This window comes from Hyla sarda, chromosome 4 (assembly GCF_029499605.1).
Source record: "Hyla sarda isolate aHylSar1 chromosome 4, aHylSar1.hap1, whole genome shotgun sequence".
Classification (NCBI taxonomy): Eukaryota; Metazoa; Chordata; class Amphibia; order Anura; family Hylidae; genus Hyla; species Hyla sarda.
Window position 1 is genome coordinate 143,220,148 of NC_079192.1, and position 22,379 is coordinate 143,242,526.

The 22,379-nt window shown below is 43.2% G+C and overlaps 1 protein-coding gene across 2 annotated transcripts in view; it reads left to right on the forward strand.

The window, feature by feature from the left end:
* The window catches only part of TNFAIP8L3 (TNF alpha induced protein 8 like 3), a 97,944-nt gene that overhangs the window by 25,208 nt on the left and 50,357 nt on the right, over positions 1-22,379 (forward strand). The gene's annotated exons all lie outside the window — the stretch shown is intronic.

Genomic DNA, 22,379 nt, shown 5'->3' on the forward strand with positions numbered 1-22,379 from the left:
CCCCCTGTGTGGCTGCTCATAGTGGCAGTGTAACAGCTGGAGGCATAAATGGGTTGGATCACCAGTGATCCGCAGCGTGAAATACGCTGTGGATCTGTTACGTGTGACCCTACCCTTTAAATGTATGGCTTTCTGTGATCCTGTGATTTCCTGCAACCATACATTTTATGATGCTGTTTTGCGCTGGATTTGTGGGCCCGTTGAATTCAACAGGATTCTGCTGCTCTGTGTACACGGCAGAATTTCCTAGCCAGATGTTTCCGGCACGGAAATTCCATATTCTGAACACTTTGTGCAGAGTCCACACAGTAATTCTTTGTGCAGAGTCCACACAGAATGCATAGCTGCCTATGAGATGGCACATTACTGTGCAGTCCTAGCGCCGGTATAGTATGCCGGTGTCCCCCAGTTCGTGGAATATCAACACGGAGATTCTCCATGCGGACATTTCGTCTGTGAACATAGCCTTATAGTATATGTGGGCGCTATTACTGATAGGCAGTATTGAGAAGATCACAGTTTATCTGTGTGTGGTGACTATTACAAGAACAAGGAGACCGTATTAGGTTAGGGCTACATGGCAAAAATGGGTCGCACAGTCAAAGATCGCCATGTCGCCTGAATCTCGGCTATTGTAAGTAAATGTGGTCACGTAGAGAAATTCAGCACAAATCAGTTCTTGCTCTTTAGGTTGTTTATTAAACCCTTAAAACAGCATCATAAAATGTATGACTTTCTGTGACCCTGTGGTTTCCTGCCACCATACATTTTATGATGCTGTTTTGTGCTGGATTTCTCTACGTGTGTCCTTACAAGTTGCTGTTGCTCCACAGCTGTCCGTGCACTTTGTTCTTGCAAAGGGGGAGCTGAGCTGATTTGCTCTAAATGGGGACCCCCAAATTACTGCAGCCACAAATTCATCCAGGATGGAGTTATTACGTTTCTCATGTTGTAGTGACAGTCCTCGCAATCTGAGGGCCCCATTTATCATTTTTGCTCAGGGCCACACTAAAACTGTCCCTGCCTACTACACATTGCAGATGTCACTTATTTAGTTACTACTGTGAAAATGTTCAACTGTAGGGAGAAGGGAAAGACCCAGCGCATAGTGTCCTTGAGTGAATTGGAAGACTAGGGCCAGGATTATACTGTAAAACACAAATAGAGAAACACAGCCGCACATCCACCATTTGTAATTTGATCTACTTGCTTTTCAGCATAATTTAAAAACTAACAGCTTGTTAGTATACATTTTGATCAAAAAGTACAAGCCCACTCACCACGTCAAGGTCACCTAGTCAGAGTGAGTCCCATGCCCCACAGGGGGAACGACCCAGTGGCCAGGCAGCCCCACTGCTGCCCGACCAAGCCCATGGCTTTGGGCTGCACCACCCCACAGACAAAGCATGACAGAAACAATGGCCGCCACAGAGCACCACACCAGTGTGAACACTTACCATGTGCTCCCTGCCAGAGGGCTGGAAGAATGTAAGGAGAAAACACTTATGCAGTCTAGTGGCTAGTGGGCTTGCACTTCATGATCATAAAGTACACAAACGAACTGTTAGTTTTAATAAATGTTGCTGAGAAGCATTAGATCATTGTGCATGTTGTGGATGTGCGACCATGTCTGTTTTCTCTGTTTGAATTCACACTGTAAATATTGTGTTCAGGTCTTTATGACAATCTTGTTTTACTTGGTTGTTGCAATACTGCACAATGTCATGAAGCAGCTGTAAAAGAAAAAGACATCGTGTCATTTTACATTTTTCTTCCATTTCTAAAGCCATCAATGACCTCTGCAGCCTGCTTCACATGAATTTCTAGTAAATACCATCACTATGTCTATATTTAACATCTGACATATAGTTTAAGGCATCTATTTTAGAAGTTCATAGAGATAATAAAATATAATAGTTTGTTTTATATAAAAAATGTCATCTTATTCCTAACAAAACATGTTTATGCTGGATTTACAGTATATCATATAGTTGTAAAGGCACACTGCTGATATATAACAGAGACATGTCAATGCTATGCCATGGCTTACAGTCTACAGAGTTCAGCTAGTGACTTGTGGTAGCCCTTGGGGGGTGTATGGTAGAGGTGGTATGGTATCGGTATATAAGGGGTTAATGTTAACCTTATAGTTCGTGACGCCAGGCTGAGGGCTGGTATGCTGAGTCAATGCTCCGGCCTATCGCTGCCCTTCCCAGTAACGATAGGTGCATGAAATGACTGAAGGTCCACAAGGAGATTGAACTTGAACAACTTTACTTAAGTGCTTGCGATACATCCAAGGCACAGTAACAGTCTTGTACAAACAGTCCTTAAATCGCTTAGTGACTGACAGTAGTTGCGAACCTTGCTATTTAAACAGTCTCTGAATTTAGGGTAGATATTTGCAGATCCGTCCGGACTTAGGGGTATTATTAGGTCCGGCGATGCTGCAGAGTGTCTGGGAATTGATACACTCTATATTTTGAATGATTCAGCCATTGCAGCAAGGCTCGGGCCTAACTCACTGCGTTGGCTGCGGTACAGGTCCTTCTCGTTTCACAGCCCAGGAACAAGAGAGCGAAAACATGGCCGCCGCTCCCTTATATGGGCAGGGGGCGGAGCGAATCCGATTGGTCCGAACATCTGTCACTCACCATTAGAGAGTAATGGGATTGCTTATATCACATGGCCTCCAAAGGTCCTTAAGCAGAATACCATAGAGTTTACCTAGTCACGTGACCCGCAGGTCCTGCAATGCTATGGAACAGGTAATTAACTATTTATTTACATCTATATTACCCTATTTACATTAACTTTAAATAAATTATTAGTATATTAGTTGGAATAGAGGCGACAAGGGGCAAACTACATTACAGGGATCCCTACGTCCTAGGGACTCTGGCTATGGGGACCCACACATACATAGGTACCGTATACGATGCGGTACCGGGACACCACAGACTATGTTTGGTCCATTTCCTGCCCCTATACATTTGTATTGCAAAATAAACATGTAGATGCATTAAAGGGGTTATCCAGGAAAAAATCTTTTTTTTTATATATATATCAACTGGCTCCAGAAAGTTAAAAAGATTTGTAAATTACTTCTATAAAAAAAAATCTTAATCCTTTCAGTACTTATGAGCTGCTGAAGATGAGTTGTTCTTTTCTGTCTAAGTGCTCTCTGATGACACGTGTCTCTGGAGCTGTCCAGAGTAGAAGCAAATTCCCATAGCAAACCTCTTTTACTCTGTGCAGTTCCTGAGACAAGCAGAGATGTCAGCAGAGAGCACGGTTTCCAGACAGATAAGAACAACTCAACTTCAGCAGCTCATAAGTACTGAAAGGATTAAACATTTTTTAATAGATGTAATTTACAAATCTGTTTAACTTTCTGGAGCCAGTTGATCTTAAAAAAAAAAAAAAGTTTTTTCCTGGAATACCTCTTTAAATGGACCAAGCATAGTCACTAGTTGACTACAGCTGGTTTATAATATACAAAAAAAAAAATACAGTAGTATGTAGAAAAGGCTATCTTGTCTTGGAGTTAGAAATTTATTATAGACACAGATAGCAAAGTTAAAATGCTCATTCTGCCATACTGAAATTGTAGGCACTGATATTTTATATACAGATGAGGGACATTTATCAATGTTTGCTTATGTATTCCTTTTTTTTAACTCTTTTCATCTTACAATTTTTTTTGCTTACTTGCAACTTATTTATCAACTGCTTTCAGCCTGTTGATAAATTTCTTTCACATAAGAAATTTTTATTTTATTTATTTTTTTGCTTTGGTAGTGGCTTTTTCTGCTCCATGTCTGAGCTGGAGTAAATTTTGTAGGTTTTTTCATGCCATGCAACTTTTTTGCGACTTTCGCACTTGATAAATCTCTGACCACTGCAAGTCAAAAATCACTTTTTGCTTTGGTAAGCAAGATCATTTTTTTTTGTTTAGGACACTGCACAAACAAAAAGTCGCAGAAAAAAGAGAGTAGGCGCACTTGCAACTTTTTTGCAACAATTTTAAGCAAAAAAAAATCTACTAAATGCTTTGATAAATGTCCCCCATGGTGTTCAATAGAACTACTTCATGACAATTTATAGTTCAGTGGTTCCTAATCTTTTCTTCTCAGAGCACCCCTTGTTGGCTTGTTGCCTCCCCTCCGGTTCTTCTATATTAGTAGCATGTTTGTAATTGATATAACTACTGTCATTTTTTATTTATATTGTTTTCTTTATATTCTTCTTCATACTCCATATTCTCTCCCTATCTCCTCAGGCCTCTTGCTCTTTGCCTAATCTGCTCCATTTACCAAACCATTCATTATACTGTGCCTGTGTCTCCATTATACTGTGCTCGTGCCTCCATGTGCCTGCATTATACTGTGCCCGTGTCTCTATTATACTGTGCCTGTGTCTCTATTATACTGTGCTCGTGCCTCCATGTGCCTGCATTATACTGTGCCCGTGTCTCTATTATACTGTGCCTGTGTCTCCATTATGCTGTGCTCGTTCCTCCATGTGCCTGCATTATACTGTGCCCGTGTCTCTATTATACTGTACCTGTGTCTCCATTATACTGTGCTCGTGCCTCCATGTGCCTGCATTATACTGTGCCCGTGTCTCTATTATACTGTGCCTGTGTCTCCATTATACTGTGCTCGTGCCTCCATGTGCCTGCATTATACTGTGCCCATGTCTCTATTATACTGTGCCTGTGTCTCCATTATACTGTGCTCGTGCCTCCATGTGCCTGCATTATTCTGTGCCCATGTCTCTATGTGCCTTCATTATACAGACATGGTGGTTCTCTCTGTCTTGTGGGTTGCTGTTCCTCTGTTGGCTTGTAGAGTTTGCAGAAGGTTCTTTAGAAAGAGCATTGATCACGGACAATACACTTTAAAGAGGAGATGCAGCTCAGTGATATACATTGTCACTCATATCATGTCCACTGCAGTTAAAGTTATACCAAAGTTGACACAACTGTCGAATGGTATCGACCAACAATCTAATGTGTATGGGGGCCACCTGACTATCCCTTACATTATCCAGTATGTATTGTCCCCTAAGCCAGAGTCATCAGATATGTTTTGAGCATGCTTAGATACCCAGTTGAATTCTATCTTGATACATTACTGGTCGTAATTTACGTTCAGGGTATGTAATTTAATGTGCTTGGTATTGACGTGACTGCGCATTAGAAAGGGAGGTTATGTTTCTTGTGATATTATGCTGAGATGAGTGCTGTACCTCTTCCTAAATTTGCATTGTAGATTGCGCTATCATTAAAGATAGAACACTGTCTTTTCGATGTCAAAGGTCTCCTGTAAAACAGTGCTTTGCTTTATGCTTTAACGCTTCCTACCATTTCATTTATAATGTGTGTATGTGTAAAATAAACTGCCGTGGGTCTGTTCTCTCCGTCTGTAGCCAAGAGATTGGACTGTAGTAGAAAAACCAAGTGTAACTCGCGTCTTCAGGATGAAATGTAAACTAGTAGACTATAAATATTTAGTGCCCCAAATCTTACAAGCAATGTATTAGAGCCATCCCTCTAGTAAAGAACTTGGCCTTCATTACCAAAGCAGTTTCTCATGATGTAGATTCCGTTACATGCTTAAGTCATTCTGAAGGAATATTGGACCGTGCAGACAGGATAGAGTCTTACAGTTATGCACATTAGATGGAAGTACTTATATGCTCTAAACAGATTAGTCTTCCTCAACCCAGAGATGCAATTTAGGATTACAGGGGAGCAAGACAGGTATCACCTTTCTTTGCTCTTTAGCGATCTACTTCCGCCGCGGTATTATCTCAGCCGGCGGTACTCATGGAGTGGCAAATGGCTGCACAATTTTGCTGATTTTAGGGCAAAATTGTGCAATCCTTGGCCACTGCATGCCAGTGATGATCATGATAAAGTACCTGCCCCTGTCTTTGAAGTTATACTTGTGAGACGATACCGAGATGGAGGACAGACGTGGAGCACCAGGGAGTAAGGAAAAGTAATACCTATCCTTCTCCTGGGAAAACACGACCAGGAAAACAAGGACAAGTCACTGTCATGTTCCTGGAGCCAGTATACCACTGTATGTCCCTTTAGACTTTGTCCATAGTCCTGCTGAAGGTGCCCTTTTGCCATAGGGTAAAAGGTTGCTATGAAGAAATTAACTTGGTAAACCACAATGTTTAGATAAGCCCTACTGTCCAAATGTCTACCCACAGGTTTTGGGTCATGACCATTACACCACCTCTATTAACCTAAATTAATGATATCTGATAAAAAGGGTTCACCCAATCATGCTGCTTGTGCCAGATTATGACCCTGCCATTAGCATTTAACTGCAAAACTGCAGTTAGTTATACCAAGGCTGGTCCAACTGTCAATTGGTATAGACCAACAATGTAATGTTTATGGGGGCCTCCTGACTGTCTCCTGACAACAGATTGGAATGGTTCATCTATAATTATATCAGGTGTCTATACATTGGATAAGTCAGAGTCATCAGATATGTGTTGAGCATGCCATGATAACCATTAAAATTCTATTCTTAAATATTATTCGTCTATAATTTACGCTCAGGGTTTGTAATATATTTATTTGGTCTATTGACATAACTGCACATTAGAAAGGGTTATGTTTCTTGTTCTATTATGCTGAGATGTGTCCTGCATCGCTTTCTAATGTTGCTATGTAGAACCCACTATAATCAAAGATTGAACATTGTGTTTCGATGTTTAAAGGTCTTTAACGCTTCCTTCCGACCTGGATTCATGTGGCCAGGCAATGTTTTTCCAATGCTTAGTGGTCCAATGTATGTGTTCTCTTTCCCCACAGTTTACCTTAGACAACAATGACACTTGAACTGGTCCTCTGCTGTCACAGCCCATCTGTGCTGAGGAACGATAAGTTGTGCATCAGGACATGTAGATGGCTGCTGCTGGCTTGACTGTGCCCTGCTTGTCCATAAGAACAACTGATACAGATATCAATACTGGTTTAAATTCATTCAGATAACTCAACTTAATTTTCCTTTTCTTATGTGGATTCACACTTAAACTCATCTTCGTCAAGATACCATCAAGCTTGATCACTTAATGGTATTCTCTCTCTCTTTCTGTTCAGCATCACATCCTGGCGCATTTTGCCCTTGTTCAAGCAGCGGAGTAGAATTTCAATATTTTACATTTTATTATATTATACACATGACATATAGGGCCATGTCCATTACCCTTGAAATATTTATTAATCTTTATGTTGTTGTTATTATTCTTTATAAGTTTGAGTTTCTTAAGTCTCAATTCAGTAAAAGGTTTTGTCAATTTTTTTTACAAAGTAAGCATCCGGCAGCAAGATGTGTAATATAACTAACTATGCCACACTTCACTCTCCTGGTCCAGTGTCTGTGGTCCGTAATACTCAAGTGCTTTTATTTACTTACCTAGAAGATATGGCGTTCCAAACCCTTTGCAGCCAATCATTGAGTCTGCAGGGGATTCATCAGAAGAGGTGATACAGAATGGCATCAAGGTAACTAAACAAAAGCATCGGGGTGGAACCCTGGATCGGTGGCTGACACGTCCCCTCAATACAACTCTATGGGAGTGCCAGAGTGCTGCCTTCTGCAATCTCCGGTTATGCCATAGGGCTGTATTGAGGAGGCGTGTCGGCTGCCGCTTCAGGCAGTGGTGGACAGTAGTGGAGTAGTGGCTGGAGAGCTGGGGCCCCATACAAGAGATTGCGGGGGTCCCAGCTGAAACTTATCCCCTATCCTTAGGAGAGGCGATGTTTTCCAACACTGGACTAGTCCTTTAAGATAGCTCTCCACTTTTGACAGTCCCTGCTTATTGGAAAGGTGTGTGGGGAAACATGGCAGTAAGTGTGTCACATCAGACAGGGATAAATTCGTCCCTGAGCTTGCCCAAACCCCTGTCCTTGCCTTTTGGGGTGCCCACTTCCTTAATAGGATGATCTGAACCATTATGCCAGTCCCTACCCTACTTAAGTGCTGTGCATAACAAAGTTATATACAATATAACAAACGTTGTACAGACATCAGGAAGCAGGTCAGGGCACAATGGGTTAAAGAGGCACAGAACAAGGAGCAATACCAAAGCAGGGAACAAACATCAAGATAAGAGAGCTGAGTCAAAAACCTAGAGAACAGCGCAGTGCAGAATCAGAAAGCTAAGGAAAGTCAGTTCACATGCCAAAGTCAAAGAATGCACAGAATTAAAGTGAAACAAAACAGGAAAATAGTGTTGATAGAAACCTCAAAACCTCTAACATAGACAATAAGTGAAACTTAATGAAGTAATCTAGCCCACCTGATGAGGGTGTGGACACTTAGGCCGGATGTAATTGGATTATTATCCAAGCGTCCTGCATGGCCATTCACAGCATTGAAGGATGAACTAGCCAAACACAGGACAAATCGGCCCTTTTGCCAGGACCAGATACATCTATTACAAAGTGTTATTATTCCTTCAGTACTATCACAGGAGAATATAAGCATAGCACACTGCACATTCCCATATCCATAGGCTCTTTGTGGAATGCAGGACTGGACACCCTCTTCTGTTAACTCCGAATTTTCTGTTAGGATACATGTATGATCAGTATCTAGACTTTAGACACTCGGCCCCTATTTTTTGTACCATCTCGTAACGCATTACTAATGTAACACCACCAGGCACAGTAAAACTTATGCTGTTCTTTTTCTCTCATTCTTAGTCTTTTTTCTCTCTCTCTCGAACACAAAAACCATCTGATGTGAACTGAGCCTACAGCTGCAGAAACAACCACTCAACAACAACAAAGGTTTCCTAGCTGGATAATGATTTCTTTCCAGCTGCTGTAATGCGGATTTGGCTTCAGATGTTCATTATGGTTTAATCAAATAGAGGCGTTCCAGGTTTTTTTTTTTTGTATATTTGACAAATTACACAAAATCTATTTTCTGAGAAATCCAGACAAAATATTTCTGAAGTATAACATCATTCAGCACAAGCTGTCTCTTAAAGGGGTATTCCAGGCAAAAAAAATGTATCCCCTATCCAAAGGAAAGGGGATAAGGTGTCTGATCGCGGGGGGCCCGCTGCTGAGATCCCCTGCGATCTCCCTGCCTGGAATGCGGGTGCTTAATCTCCAGTTTCGGAAACCTCCGGATTTCTGGGACTGTGGACGTGACGTCACGCCATGCCCCCTCCATTCATGTCTATGGGAGAGGGCGTGATGGCCGTCACACCCCCTCCCATAGACATGAATGTAGGGGACGTGGCGTGACAACACATCCCCAGTCCCGGAAACCCGGAGGTTTCCAAAACTGGAGATTCAGCATCCGCATAGAATGCGGGTGCTGCAGGGAGATCGCGGGGGGTCTCAGCAGCAGGCCCCCCGCGATCAGACATCTTGTTCCCTTTCCTTTTGGATAGGGGATAAAATGTTTTTGCCCGGAATACCCCTTTAAGGTCACTGTGAACCATTTAAATCTATGTGAAAACCAGTTTCATAGCTATTTACAGTATCTTTATCACGTGATGAACATCACAGCAGAGGAGATATTTTGCCAGTCAGGACTGTGCAGGTAGTTTATGATTGTACAGGAATTTTTTTGTGTTCCAACAGTATATAAATATGGTTATGTAAGCGTTTGGACGCTATACAAAAAAAAGATGCAGGTCATTGGCAAGGGAGGTGTTTTATACATTTATTTCCTAATAAAGGAACCTGTCACACTGAATTTGCAGTCTGATTAGCCAGCATCATGTTGTGGGGCAGGAGGAACTGAGCTGATTAATATATTGTTTTATGGAAAAAGATCACTTAACCCCTTAAGGACCCGGGTTTTTTCCGTTTTTGCATTTTCGTTTTTTGCTCCTTGCCTTTAAAAAATCATAACTCTTTCAATTTTTCACCTAAAAATCCATATGATTGCTTATTTTTTGCGCCACCAATTCTACTTTGTAATGACGTCAGTCATTCTGCTCAAAAATCTACGGTGAAATGGAAAAAAAAATCATTGTGCGACAAAATTGAAAAAAAAACGCAGTTTTGTAAGTTTTGGGGGCTTCCGTTTCTACGTAGTACATTTTTTGGTAAAAATTACACCTGATATTTATTCTGTAGGTCCATACGATTAAAATGATACCCTACTTATATAGGTTTGATTTAGTATTACTTCTGGAAAAAATCATAACTACATGCAGGAAAATTAATATGTTTAAAATTGTCATCTTCTGACCCCTATAACTTTTTTATTTTTCCGTGTATGGGGCGGTATGAGGGCTAATTTTTTGCGCCGTGATCTGAAGTTTTTAACGGTACCGTTTTTGCATTGATAGGACTTATTGATTGCTTTTTATTCATTTTTAAATGATATAAAAAGTGACCAAAAATGCACTATTTTGGAATTTTTTTGCATGCACGCCATTGACCGAGCGGTTTAATTAATGATATATTTTTATAATTCGGACATTTCCGCAGGCGGTGATACCATATATGTTTATTTTTATTTACACTTTTTTTTTTTTTATGGGAAAAGGGGGGTGATTCAAACTTTTAATAGGGGAGGGGTTAAATGATATTCATTCACTTTTTTTTTTCACTTTTTTATTTGCAGTGTTATAGTTCCCATAGGGACCTATAGCACTGCACACACTGATCTTTTACATTGATCACTGGTTTCTCATAGGAAACCAGTGATCGATGATTCTGCCGCTTGACTGCTCATGCCTGGATCTCAGGCACTGAGCAGTCATTCGGCGATCTGACAGCGAGGAGGCAGGTATGGGCCCTCCCGCTGTCCTGTAAGCTGTTCGGGATGCCGCGATTTTGCCGCGGCTATCCCGTACAGCCCACTGAGTTAACCGGCAACTTTCACTTTCGCTTTTAGCCGCGCGGCTCAGCTCTGAGCGCGCGGCTAAAGGGTTAATAGCGTGCAGCGCCGCGATCGGCGCTGCGCGCTATTAGTGGCTGGTCCCGGCATCACTATGACGCCGGGCCCGCCGTGATATGATGCGGGGTTACAGTGTAACCCCGCGTTATATCACCGGAGCAGGACCAAGGACGTACCAGTACGTCCATGGTGCTTAAGGGGTTAAAGGGGTACTCCGGGGGGGGGGGGGTAAATCAACTGGTGCCAGAAAGTTTTATAGAGACTTGTAAATTACTTCTATTTAAAAATCGGATGGTGCAAACTGGATGCAGCTGTACACACATATGGTTCTGTACGGTTCCCATTTTTTTTTCTTAATTTTTTTTTATTACCACCACATATTACAAAAAAAAGAAATACAATATTTTATAAAAATGCTTTCTTTTTTTTTTCCCCCCATCTCTGTATTCACCATCTTATCAAAAAAACTACCTTTTACTATTTCTACTTTCTTCCCCTTATCTACCGTGTCTTTTACTATACCTCTTAATCTCATATATTCAAACCATGTTTTAATCTTCCCTTCCTTATATATATCCCCTATTTTATTCACCCCCCATTGTGCTAGTGTTCGAAATTCTAATCTATTTATTTCCTCTACTGTGTTTTTATTATTCCAAATGAGGGCTATATCCAATATCCCAGTTATTCCCACCTCCCTTTTTACCATTTTCCACGTTCTTTTCAAGGCAGCTATTGTTATACAGTTTTTCCATCCTTTCTCTTCTAATTGCCCTGACTCCAGTAACTGGTAAATATCATCATATGATCCTCTACATCGTTCCATCAAATACTCAATCATATGCGATCTCTTCCAGTCCCTAATAAAGTATAATTGGGCAGCTAAAAAATACTTTTTCACGTCTGGAAACGCCATTCCCCCTTCTCTTCTGGGTAAACATAAATATTCTATCTTAATCCTCACCCTTCTTCGGCCCCATATCAAAGCATTGAAGATTGACAGCATTCTTTAAAAAAAATTTCACCACACCAAATGGGTGAAGCACTAAATACGTATAATATTTTCGACAACATAATAGTTTTAATTAATATCATTCTGTCTGCTTTAGAAATTTTGAAGTCGCTCCATATTTTAATTTTCTTTTCCATGTTCTTTATTAAGGGTTCTAGGTTTAATTTATAATCTTCTAATTTACCTGAGATTTGTATACCTAAGTATTTAAAGTGCTCATCTTTTTTAAATATTTTTATTTAGTTTTTCTATGAATGTATTATTCTCCCCCAATGGAAGAAGTACTGATTTGGACCAGTTTATTTCTAACCCTGAGAAACTCCCATATTCCTTGATAATCTCCATCACTCCGGTCAGATCCGACTGTTTTTCCAAAAAAAGCAGGATATAGTCTGCATATAAGGATATATTGTCCTCTCTCCACCTTGCACCAAACCCGCCAATCTCCTTCTCCTCTCTGATCTTAATAGCCAAAGGTTCCATGCTCATAGCAAACAGCAAGGGGGAGAGAGGGCATCCCTGTCTGGTGCCTCTTGAGAGCAAAAATTGCTCCTATAATTTCCCATTGATCGACACTCTTGCTTTAGGTTCGGAGTATAACAGTCGGATCATGTCTAAATATGTTTTCCCAAAGCCGCATTTTTCTAATACTGCCCACAAGAACTCCCACTCCACCCTGTCGAAAGCCTTAGTGGCATCTAAAGACAGGATGGAGTGGGATTCCCCGCCCTGTAATTTTACCATATCTATATTCGTAAGGACTCTATATAATATATATATATTGTGTCGGGCCATTCTTCCCGGGATAAACCCGCACTGATCTTCCTGAATTAACTCTGTGATATTACTCTGTAATCTAATGGCTAATGCTTTGGCGAAAATCTTAATATCCGTATTTATTAACGATATGGGTCTATACGACCCCATATCCTCTTTATCTTTTCCCTCTTTCAGGATCAATATTATAACCGCTTCCCGCATTGAGTCTGGTAATTTCCCGGTCACCATGCTGGTCTCAATCACTCGATGTAATGCCGGGATCAAAATTCCGCCAAACCTTCTATATACCTCAAAGGGTAGTCCATCGCTTCCAGATGTTGTATTATCCCTAATCTGATCTAGAGCTTTATTCAGTTCTATTCTAGTTAATGGAGCATCTAAGGTTTGTTTTTCCATTTCGGGGAGTCTAGGGAGTTCCATTTGGTCCAAATAATTTTGCGTTTCCTTTCTTTCCTTATTATATTCAGATCTATATAATAACTCATAATATTCTCTAAATTCCCTTATTATTTCCTTTTTTTCTGTACACCAATCTCCTTCTTTATTCCTTATCCCAGAAATTCTTTGCTTAGTGTGTTGATTTGAGACAATTGCCATCAAATACTTGTTAGGCTTCCCTGCCTGTACAAATCTTTCCTGGCCTTGAAATATCAATTTATTTTTACTCTTTTCCAACATATATTCATTAAATTCATTGTGTAGCTTATTTAATTTTCCTTACTCTCTTCCGATGAATTTTGTGTATATTCCTTCTCTGTATCCATCAGATTACTTATTAAGCCCTCCTCTTTTGATTTAAACTTTTTTTTCCCCACTTTATTGCTCTTATTATTTCCCCTCTTAGGTAAGCTTTACAGGTCTCCCAGACAACCGGGTCACTTGCTGTGCCCCAGTTGCAAGAAGTGTCCAGAGCATGGAGGTACTACCAGGAGAAAGGCCAGTACATCAGGACATGTGGAGGAGGCCGTAGGAGGGCAACAACCCAACAGCAGGACCGACAGCTCCACCTTTGTGCAAGGAGGAGCAGGAGGAGCACTGCCAGAGCCCTGCGAAATGACCTCCAGCAGGTCACAAATGTGCATGTGTCCACTCAAACGGTCAGAAACGGACTCCATGAGGGTGGTATGAGGGTCCGACGTCCACAGGTGGGGGTTGTGCTTACAGCCCAACACCGTGCAGGACATTTGGCATTTGCCAGAGAACACCAAGATTGGCAAATTCGCCAATGACGCCCTGTGCTCTTCACAGATGAAAGCAGGTTCACACTGAGCACATGTGACAGAGGAGAAGGTTCTGTTGCCTACAACATCCTCCATCATGACTGGTTTGGCGGTAGGTCAGTAATGGTGTGGGGTGGCATTTCTTTGGGGGCTCACACAGTCCTCCATGTGCTTGCCAGAGGTAGCCTGACTGCCATTAGGTAACGAGATGAGATCCTCAGACCCCTTGTGAGTCCATATGCTGGTGCGGGTTGGGTCCAGGGTTCCTCCTAATGCAAGACAATGCTAGACCTCATGTGGCTGGAGTGTGTCAGCAGTTCCTACAAGAGGAAGGCATTGATGCTATGGACTGGCCCACCCGTTCCCCAGACCTGAATCCCATTGAGCACATCTGGGACATCATGTCTCGCTCCATCCACCACGCCACATTGCACCACAGACTGTCCAGGAGTTGGCGGATGCTTTAGTCCAGGTCTGGGAGGACATCCCTCAGGAGACCATCCATCACCTCATCAGGAGCATGCCCAGGCATTGTAGGGAGGTCATACGGACACGTGGAGGCCACACACACTACTGAGCCTCATTTTGACTTGTTTTAAGGACATTACATCAAAGTTGGATCAGCCTGTAGTGTGGTTTTTCCACTTTGACTTTGAGTGTGACTCCATATCCAGACCTCCATGGGTTGATAAATTTGATTTCCATTGATAATTTTTGTGTGATTTTGTTGTCAGCACATTCAACTATGTAAAGACGAAATTAGTTCATTCATTCAGATCTAGGATGTGTTATCTTTAGTGTTCCTGTTATGTTTTTGAGCAGTGTAGTTACATTAATGAGGAGGTATATATTTGTGTCTATAGGTAGAGACCTTCAAAGTAGATTATAATTCATTGCAGTGCGGGTGCCTGGAACTGTTTCATGTTGCCTAGGGTTCAGGCAGCAAGAAACAGCTGACAAGTTCCCTTTAACATAATCCTGTTCCATGAAACTCATTTATAGGTTCCTAAAGATCTATTTATACACACTTTACAAAGTTTACACTGCTTAGTATTAATAAAGGGTTTCCAATGGATGAGGACCTTCTCTGTACACAGTACTGAAGGAGGAAGGCAGATGCCCTTAGTAAGATCAGTAAAATCTGATCTTACTGTAAATTCAAAGTACAAGTAGCACAGTGGTTCTTCACATGTCCATCTAGGTCAGTGGTTCTTAACCTGGGTTCGATCGAACCCCAGGGGTTCAGCGAGTCAGTCCCGGGGGTTCGGCGGGGGAGGTTGCAACAGGACAGGCAAACCAAGCAATTGCTTGGGGCCCCGAGCAGATCCGGTGTTTGCCCGTCCTGTAGCGACGGGGCAATTCCCCGCATCACTATTAACTCCCTGCGGCCCCGCATTAAGTTTAAAAACGTAGGGCCGCCGAGACATAGCGCACGCCCATAGAAACGTGCGTGTGCCCATGGAAATGAAGGTGCCAAGGACCGGAGGATAGAGCAGGAGGAAGATGCGCGCTGGCCAGCTTGGTAAGTGACCAGTGGCACGTCATCTTCAGTGCTCCGACCCCTGGTCCTGAGACCTACTGCTATAGCCGGAGCGGTGGTCTGAGCACTGAAGTGGGCAGTACACAGGTATACAGCCTCCAGCCGTACACTGTATATGGCTGGAGGCTGTATGTCTGTGGGGGAACACTGCCTACATCAGTGGTCTTCAACCTGTGGACCTGGGGAACACTGCCTGCCTAATGTGGGGGGAACACTGCCTGCCTAATGTGGGGGGAACACTGCCTGCCTAATGTGGGGGGAACACTGCCTGCCTAATGTGGGGGGAACACTGCCTGCCTAATATGGGGGGAACACTGCCTGCCTAATGTGGGGGGAACACTGCCTGCCTAATGTGGGGGGACACTGCCTGCCTAATGTGGGGGAACACTGCCATTGTTGTGAAAATTACATGAGAGTGGCACTTGCCAAGGTAAAGCGCATTTCTGAACTGGTCTCTGAAAGACAACAGCAGAAGTCACACTGATTTGCAGAAAATATTCATTATGTTTTTGTGTGAAAATCATGTTTTCATGGTTTTGTTCTTTGTTCCTCATGGTTTTGTTCATTTTGTGCACCTATGTATAAATATATCTTTAAATATATACCTCCTATGTTTTGAATTTGAAAAAATCATATTTTATTTTTCCAATTAAGAGGGGTTCGGTGAATGCCCATATGAAACTGGTGGGGTTCATTACCTCCAACAAGGTTAAGAACCACTGGTCTAGGTGCTGCATAGTCAGAGGCATTAGTCCCTAGATCCTCAGTAATAGTCAGCACATTGTGAGGCCGTGACTGCAGCTAGTTGATCAGGCTCATTTATTGACTGACTAGTAAACCTAGGCTGTGTTTACACATTGCAGTGAATTTTAGATTTATTTATTTTTTTACATGCTTTTTGATTGCTATTGAGGACTATTCTAAATATTAATTAAAAGTGGCAAGTTTGTTTATATTTTAGAATATCAAAAATAGCATTTACTGTTCTTGTTGCTGTATGGACCAGGAGTCGGTGCGAATGGCGTCCCATAGTCTTTGGTGGAATTTTGCACCTATCCTGGGGTGTTATGTGCACGTACATGGCGGTGAGCTGACTTTATTTTCATTATTCTTTACAACATGAGAACAAAGCATCACTGTATAAAATCTTCATAAGCAGAGTATTTAACCCCTTAAGGACGCAGGACGTAAATGTACGTCCTGGTGAGGTGGTACTTAACGCACCAGGACGTACATTTACGTCCTATGCATAACCGCGGGCATCGGAGCGATGCCCGTGTCATGCGCGGCTGATCCCGGCTGCTGATCGCAGCCAGGGACCCGCCGGCAATGGCCGACGCCCGCGATCTCGCGGGCGTCCGCCATTAACCCCTAAGGTGCTGGGATCAATACAGATCCCGGCATCTGCGGCAGTTCGCGATTTGAATGAATGATCGGATCGCCCGCAGCGCTGCTGCGGGGATCCGATCATTCATAACGCCGCACGGAGGTCCCCTCTCCTTCCTCCGTGCGGCTCCCGGCGTCTCCTGCTCTGGTCTGTGATCGAGCAGACCAGAGCAGGAGATGACCGATAATACTGATCTGTTCTATGTCCTATACATAGAACAGATCAGTATTAGCAATCATGGTATTGCTATGAATAGTCCCCTATGGGGACTATTCAAGTGTAAAAAAAAAATGTAAGAAAATGTAAAAGTAAAAGTAAAAAAAAAGTGAGCCTCATTTTGACTTGTTTTAAGGACATTACATCAAAGTTGGATCAGCCTGTAGTGTGGTTTTTCCACTTTGACTTTGAGTGTGACTCCATATCCAGACCTCCATGGGTTGATAAATTTGATTTCCATTGATAATTTTTGTGTGATTTTGTTGTCAGCACATTCAACTATGTAAAGACGAAATTAGTTCATTCATTCAGATCTAGGATGTGTTATCTTTAGTGTTCCTGTTATGTTTTTGAGCAGTGTAGTTACATTAATGAGGAGGTATATATTTGTGTCTATAGGTAGAGACCTTCAAAGTAGATTATAATTCATTGCAGTGCGGGTGCCTGGAACTGTTTCATGTTGCCTAGGGTTCAGGCAGCAAGAAACAGCTGACAAGTTCCCTTTAACATAATCCTGTTCCATGAAACTCATTTATAGGTTCCTAAAGATCTATTTATACACACTTTACAAAGTTTACACTGCTTAGTATTAATAAAGGGTTTCCAATGGATGAGGACCTTCTCTGTACACAGTACTGAAGGAGGAAGGCAGATGCCCTTAGTAAGATCAGTAAAATCTGATCTTACTGTAAATTCAAAGTACAAGTAGCACAGTGGTTCTTCACATGTCCATCTAGGTCAGTGGTTCTTAACCTGGGTTCGATCGAACCCCAGGGGTTCAGCGAGTCAGTCCCGGGGGTTCGGCGGGGGAGGTTGCAACAGGACAGGCAAACCAAGCAATTGCTTGGGGCCCCGAGCAGATCCGGTGTTTGCCCGTCCTGTAGCGACGGGGCAATTCCCCGCATCACTATTAACTCCCTGCGGCCCCGCATTAAGTTTAAAAACGTAGGGCCGCCGAGACATAGCGCACGCCCATAGAAACGTGCGTGTGCCCATGGAAATGAAGGTGCCAAGGACCGGAGGATAGAGCAGGAGGAAGATGCGCGCTGGCCAGCTTGGTAAGTGACCAGTGGCACGTCATCTTCAGTGCTCCGACCCCTGGTCCTGAGACCTACTGCTATAGCCGGAGCGGTGGTCTGAGCACTGAAGTGGGCAGTACACAGGTATACAGCCTCCAGCCGTACACTGTATATGGCTGGAGGCTGTATGTCTGTGGGGGAACACTGCCTACATCAGTGGTCTTCAACCTGTGGACCTGGGGAACACTGCCTGCCTAATGTGGGGGGAACACTGCCTGCCTAATGTGGGGGGAACACTGCCTGCCTAATGTGGGGGGAACACTGCCTGCCTAATGTGGGGGGAACACTGCCTGCCTAATATGGGGGGAACACTGCCTGCCTAATGTGGGGGGAACACTGCCTGCCTAATGTGGGGGGACACTGCCTGCCTAATGTGGGGGAACACTGCCATTGTTGTGAAAATTACATGAGAGTGGCACTTGCCAAGGTAAAGCGCATTTCTGAACTGGTCTCTGAAAGACAACAGCAGAAGTCACACTGATTTGCAGAAAATATTCATTATGTTTTTGTGTGAAAATCATGTTTTCATGGTTTTGTTCTTTGTTCCTCATGGTTTTGTTCATTTTGTGCACCTATGTATAAATATATCTTTAAATATATACCTCCTATGTTTTGAATTTGAAAAAATCATATTTTATTTTTCCAATTAAGAGGGGTTCGGTGAATGCCCATATGAAACTGGTGGGGTTCATTACCTCCAACAAGGTTAAGAACCACTGGTCTAGGTGCTGCATAGTCAGAGGCATTAGTCCCTAGATCCTCAGTAATAGTCAGCACATTGTGAGGCCGTGACTGCAGCTAGTTGATCAGGCTCATTTATTGACTGACTAGTAAACCTAGGCTGTGTTTACACATTGCAGTGAATTTTAGATTTATTTATTTTTTTACATGCTTTTTGATTGCTATTGAGGACTATTCTAAATATTAATTAAAAGTGGCAAGTTTGTTTATATTTTAGAATATCAAAAATAGCATTTACTGTTCTTGTTGCTGTATGGACCAGGAGTCGGTGCGAATGGCGTCCCATAGTCTTTGGTGGAATTTTGCACCTATCCTGGGGTGTTATGTGCACGTACATGGCGGTGAGCTGACTTTATTTTCATTATTCTTTACAACATGAGAACAAAGCATCACTGTATAAAATCTTCATAAGCAGAGTATTTAACCCCTTAAGGACGCAGGACGTAAATGTACGTCCTGGTGAGGTGGTACTTAACGCACCAGGACGTACATTTACGTCCTATGCATAACCGCGGGCATCGGAGCGATGCCCGTGTCATGCGCGGCTGATCCCGGCTGCTGATCGCAGCCAGGGACCCGCCGGCAATGGCCGACGCCCGCGATCTCGCGGGCGTCCGCCATTAACCCCTAAGGTGCTGGGATCAATACAGATCCCGGCATCTGCGGCAGTTCGCGATTTGAATGAATGATCGGATCGCCCGCAGCGCTGCTGCGGGGATCCGATCATTCATAACGCCGCACGGAGGTCCCCTCTCCTTCCTCCGTGCGGCTCCCGGCGTCTCCTGCTCTGGTCTGTGATCGAGCAGACCAGAGCAGGAGATGACCGATAATACTGATCTGTTCTATGTCCTATACATAGAACAGATCAGTATTAGCAATCATGGTATTGCTATGAATAGTCCCCTATGGGGACTATTCAAGTGTAAAAAAAAAATGTAAGAAAATGTAAAAGTAAAAGTAAAAAAAAAGTGAGCCTCATTTTGACTTGTTTTAAGGACATTACATCAAAGTTGGATCAGCCTGTAGTGTGGTTTTTCCACTTTGACTTTGAGTGTGACTCCATATCCAGACCTCCATGGGTTGATAAATTTGATTTCCATTGATAATTTTTGTGTGATTTTGTTGTCAGCACATTCAACTATGTAAAGACGAAATTAGTTCATTCATTCAGATCTAGGATGTGTTATCTTTAGTGTTCCTGTTATGTTTTTGAGCAGTGTAGTTACATTAATGAGGAGGTATATATTTGTGTCTATAGGTAGAGACCTTCAAAGTAGATTATAATTCATTGCAGTGCGGGTGCCTGGAACTGTTTCATGTTGCCTAGGGTTCAGGCAGCAAGAAACAGCTGACAAGTTCCCTTTAACATAATCCTGTTCCATGAAACTCATTTATAGGTTCCTAAAGATCTATTTATACACACTTTACAAAGTTTACACTGCTTAGTATTAATAAAGGGTTTCCAATGGATGAGGACCTTCTCTGTACACAGTACTGAAGGAGGAAGGCAGATGCCCTTAGTAAGATCAGTAAAATCTGATCTTACTGTAAATTCAAAGTACAAGTAGCACAGTGGTTCTTCACATGTCCATCTAGGTCAGTGGTTCTTAACCTGGGTTCGATCGAACCCCAGGGGTTCAGCGAGTCAGTCCCGGGGGTTCGGCGGGGGAGGTTGCAACAGGACAGGCAAACCAAGCAATTGCTTGGGGCCCCGAGCAGATCCGGTGTTTGCCCGTCCTGTAGCGACGGGGCAATTCCCCGCATCACTATTAACTCCCTGCGGCCCCGCATTAAGTTTAAAAACGTAGGGCCGCCGAGACATAGCGCACGCCCATAGAAACGTGCGTGTGCCCATGGAAATGAAGGTGCCAAGGACCGGAGGATAGAGCAGGAGGAAGATGCGCGCTGGCCAGCTTGGTAAGTGACCAGTGGCACGTCATCTTCAGTGCTCCGACCCCTGGTCCTGAGACCTACTGCTATAGCCGGAGCGGTGGTCTGAGCACTGAAGTGGGCAGTACACAGGTATACAGCCTCCAGCCGTACACTGTATATGGCTGGAGGCTGTATGTCTGTGGGGGAACACTGCCTACATCAGTGGTCTTCAACCTGTGGACCTGGGGAACACTGCCTGCCTAATGTGGGGGGAACACTGCCTGCCTAATGTGGGGGGAACACTGCCTGCCTAATGTGGGGGGAACACTGCCTGCCTAATGTGGGGGGAACACTGCCTGCCTAATATGGGGGGAACACTGCCTGCCTAATGTGGGGGGAACACTGCCTGCCTAATGTGGGGGGACACTGCCTGCCTAATGTGGGGGAACACTGCCATTGTTGTGAAAATTACATGAGAGTGGCACTTGCCAAGGTAAAGCGCATTTCTGAACTGGTCTCTGAAAGACAACAGCAGAAGTCACACTGATTTGCAGAAAATATTCATTATGTTTTTGTGTGAAAATCATGTTTTCATGGTTTTGTTCTTTGTTCCTCATGGTTTTGTTCATTTTGTGCACCTATGTATAAATATATCTTTAAATATATACCTCCTATGTTTTGAATTTGAAAAAATCATATTTTATTTTTCCAATTAAGAGGGGTTCGGTGAATGCCCATATGAAACTGGTGGGGTTCATTACCTCCAACAAGGTTAAGAACCACTGGTCTAGGTGCTGCATAGTCAGAGGCATTAGTCCCTAGATCCTCAGTAATAGTCAGCACATTGTGAGGCCGTGACTGCAGCTAGTTGATCAGGCTCATTTATTGACTGACTAGTAAACCTAGGCTGTGTTTACACATTGCAGTGAATTTTAGATTTATTTATTTTTTTACATGCTTTTTGATTGCTATTGAGGACTATTCTAAATATTAATTAAAAGTGGCAAGTTTGTTTATATTTTAGAATATCAAAAATAGCATTTACTGTTCTTGTTGCTGTATGGACCAGGAGTCGGTGCGAATGGCGTCCCATAGTCTTTGGTGGAATTTTGCACCTATCCTGGGGTGTTATGTGCACGTACATGGCGGTGAGCTGACTTTATTTTCATTATTCTTTACAACATGAGAACAAAGCATCACTGTATAAAATCTTCATAAGCAGAGTATTTAACCCCTTAAGGACGCAGGACGTAAATGTACGTCCTGGTGAGGTGGTACTTAACGCACCAGGACGTACATTTACGTCCTATGCATAACCGCGGGCATCGGAGCGATGCCCGTGTCATGCGCGGCTGATCCCGGCTGCTGATCGCAGCCAGGGACCCGCCGGCAATGGCCGACGCCCGCGATCTCGCGGGCGTCCGCCATTAACCCCTAAGGTGCTGGGATCAATACAGATCCCGGCATCTGCGGCAGTTCGCGATTTGAATGAATGATCGGATCGCCCGCAGCGCTGCTGCGGGGATCCGATCATTCATAACGCCGCACGGAGGTCCCCTCTCCTTCCTCCGTGCGGCTCCCGGCGTCTCCTGCTCTGGTCTGTGATCGAGCAGACCAGAGCAGGAGATGAC